The 3,378-nt window shown below is 34.3% G+C and overlaps 1 long non-coding RNA gene across 1 annotated transcript; it reads left to right on the top strand.

Annotated features, from left to right (window-relative positions):
• The first annotated feature begins 944 nt into the window (after nt 1–944).
• LOC143413607 (uncharacterized) lies at nt 945–2,177 on the top strand. Its single transcript, XR_013094216.1, has 4 exons — nt 945–1,109; nt 1,586–1,625; nt 1,772–1,818; nt 2,131–2,177. It is a non-coding gene; the product is annotated as an uncharacterized LOC143413607 (long non-coding RNA).
• Nucleotides 2,178–3,378: the final 1,201 nt, after the last annotated feature.

Raw genomic sequence — 3,378 nt, 5'->3', positions numbered from 1 at the left:
TGTAATTAGGATTATTTATAATAAATATGAATTAATTAGGGCAATTTCTTTAACCATAAAGAATAACTAAATCCTTCAGGACAATGTCACATCAATGCACTGAACTCACTATGTTATCCCTCTAACAGAGCCTCTACATGTTCTCACTGTAATTTCCCCCTCACGAATGAATTTTTGCTAGCACTAATTTGAATGTTGGGGGGAATCAAACGCATTTTACTCGCAGTACTCAAGCTGACTTACCTTTGCTTGAATGACACCGTACTCACAACGTGGAGGCTTAAAAATAGCCAAATCTTGTACCCAGTCCTTGGTGAATTGGATGTGCGCCTCCAGAGATTTATAATTGCGAAATTGGTGCGCCGTGTATGCTCTGACTCCACAGACAAGGTATGAGAGTAGATCATGCTAAGTCAATAGCGGTTTGGTCTTCAGGGTTTCTACTCCACGGCTATATTTCATACAGGTCCACATTTCAACAATCAAGTACCGTCTCTTTGCATCTGGACAGAATCTGTCTCTATACCGTCATTTTCTTTTGAGCTATGTTTCAGAATGGTTCGTAGCAATCTTGTTTTGATTCGTGACCTGCCAAGATGGTGCTACGCTCCCACAATGCATTGCGACATTACGTCAACTCCAAAGCCCTTTGCATGCAGGAGTGTATGCGCATGCGCATTGCCACGGTGGTTTAAAAAATAAAGATATAATGAAAAGTAATTAATAAAAATTAAATATTTAAACATTCCCACAAATGTGCAATGAACGTGCAAAAACTCTCTTTAGTAGTTGTTGCTGTTTCTTTCTTTCTTTCTTTCTTCTTTTTTTTTTTTTTTTTTGAAAAATAACGACGTCTCTGAGGCGCGAAATCTGACAGCGAGAGGAACGGCCGGATACAGGAGACGGGAAGAAACAAGCCGATTATGTCCGCGTTAATTAAGTGGTTGGAAGATGTAAAATTCTCAATTCTGCCAACTGAACATATACGAGATTTTAATGAGGATGAATAATTAGCCGGCATGGAGGAAACGGACCTTTATTTCGTGGAGTGGCGACAAGAAGCCAAGGCGGGTGGCCAGTCTAAGAAGCCTCCATCATCAAGCTAGCAGGTGCCTTTTCCCATGTAATATTACTTTATTCTCGTGTATTTGGAACGGAAGCGTAGAGCTGCCACCCAGGCAAAAGAGAAATATAAGTATATCACGTTATAACGTGAAAAGTTTATCGTTCTAACAATATACTATCATGTTTGAACAACATGTTTGAACAACATTGTACGAAAAATGTACATAATTATCACGTCCGTACAATATTGTGCGAACGTGACAATTATGTATATTATAATAACGTGATATTATATTATACAAACATGAAAAGCATAATGTTAGAACAATAAACATTTCACGTCATAACGTGATATAGCTCTATTTTTCTTTTGCCTGGGTGGCAGCTCCACGCTTCCATAATTTGGTAATCAAAATATGTAACTTAATTAATTATATTGTGACGTACTTTTGCCTTTTCTTATTATTCTGCCTTCTCAATAACTATCAAAGCCTATTCACATTTAATTTGGCTTTCACAGAAATCCTACCTCTCCTTCTGGCTACAGAGTACTTACCAAGGTTAGAAACAAAGAACAGTTATGCTTTATTAATGTTCGCTAATTACAATGTTCCACATTTCCTTGCTTTTTAAGTCATTTTTAGGCTTTTTAGAGTTTTTGTTTTTTTATTTTTTTAGCAGTAATGTTTCTGCCTATTTATTTCAGCCCATGAAATCGAATGCAGATCTTCCTAATGTGAGATTTACATAAATGTAAGTAATTTTGTTTGTCATTGTCATTAATGTTGTTGCTGTTGTTGTTTTTGTGCAGTTTGCAATCATATAAACCTAGCAAACATCAGTCAGCACAGTGACTAACCTAAACAGATTCTTGCTTTATTCACATATATTATATGTAATTATATATACCTGCACATTGTACCTAGGGTTGCAGCCACTTGGCCCCACCCCATTGTTGTGACAGCCCTGATTGTACTTATACACTGCATCTGAACAGGGAACAGTCTGCCACATTAATGTATTTTTAAGTGACTTGTTTGTAATACATGAATTTGTTTCTTACAGATGTCAAAGTCTCAACCTCATGCTGCCCTCCCCCATCCTCCTAAAGTAAGTATTTGTTGTGGTTTTTTATGCGGTGTCTGTGTCACATGCTAATCATAATTATTGAAATAACTGTTTTCTAACAGATTTTCCAAAACACTAGTTAGGTTTGTTGTCATTCAGACCAGTACTACTGCTTAGACATTGTTTAGTGGTCATGCATGTTTGACAAGCTCGTTATGATACCAAAACAGTAGGCCTATCACAATAATCGATATATCGACTTAACACACAATGCATGTACATGACCTCAATAATTGTTGATGATGTAATTTATCCGCCATTATATTTACAAAAATAAAATATAATGATAACAAAACAATAACATTAAATATCATTGTTTTCTATTTGTTAGAAAACTTACTATTTATTCAAGTTTTTAAGGTATCTAATATTTTGATTCCTAATTTCAATGATCTAAATACTTTAAGAATTAGATGTTGGTTTGTCAATTGAAAGTGTGTAGATCTTGCATTATGGTGGTGTTATATTATGATTATACATTCAAAGACATAAAATGGTCTTAAAATGACAATGACATAACTTGTCGCAATTGTTTATGGGGCAATATACCGACCAACAAAAAGTCGTTATCGTAACAGGCCTTCAAAACACACAGTTTTATGATTGATAAATTAAAAAAATAAATACATTTAATTTCTCTGAGATTCTCTAATATTCAGTTACAGTTCACAACACAGCTACCCGTACATGCAGTATTATACTGTAAATATAAATCTCTGCATTTAGCATCCCACTAGAAGCGTCACAGTTACTGCCTCTTTTTTTTTTTTTACAAATACCTGTACTATCACTAACACATTTACTGTTTTACTTTTAGCCTGTGGATACAAATGCAGATTTCGTTAATGTAAGTTGTGCATTTTAATTACATCATGTTATTTTTATTATTATTTATTTATTTATTTTATTTTACATTCAAATATTTCAAGCTTCTTGGTTAAAGAAGCTTGATTGCTAGTAGGTAAAGAATAGTTCACCTATAATTCATATTCCCAATTAATTTCTCACCTCTGATTGAATGCCTTTGTTTGTTTTCCTATAACAAAACATTTTTGCTGGATATATATGGTGAATTTATATGCATAGATACAGTCGTAGTGCTTGACACATGCAAACAGCAGTAGATGTACTAAAAAGGAAATAATTACAATCATGATGTTGATTGCTGATGTCAGTATATATATT

The sequence above is a fragment of the Maylandia zebra genome, linkage group LG2 (genome assembly GCF_041146795.1).
Source record: "Maylandia zebra isolate NMK-2024a linkage group LG2, Mzebra_GT3a, whole genome shotgun sequence".
NCBI lineage: Eukaryota > Metazoa > Chordata > Actinopteri > Cichliformes > Cichlidae > Maylandia > Maylandia zebra.
Note: the sequence above shows the minus strand (reverse complement) of the source record. Positions and strands in the feature narration are given on the sequence as shown.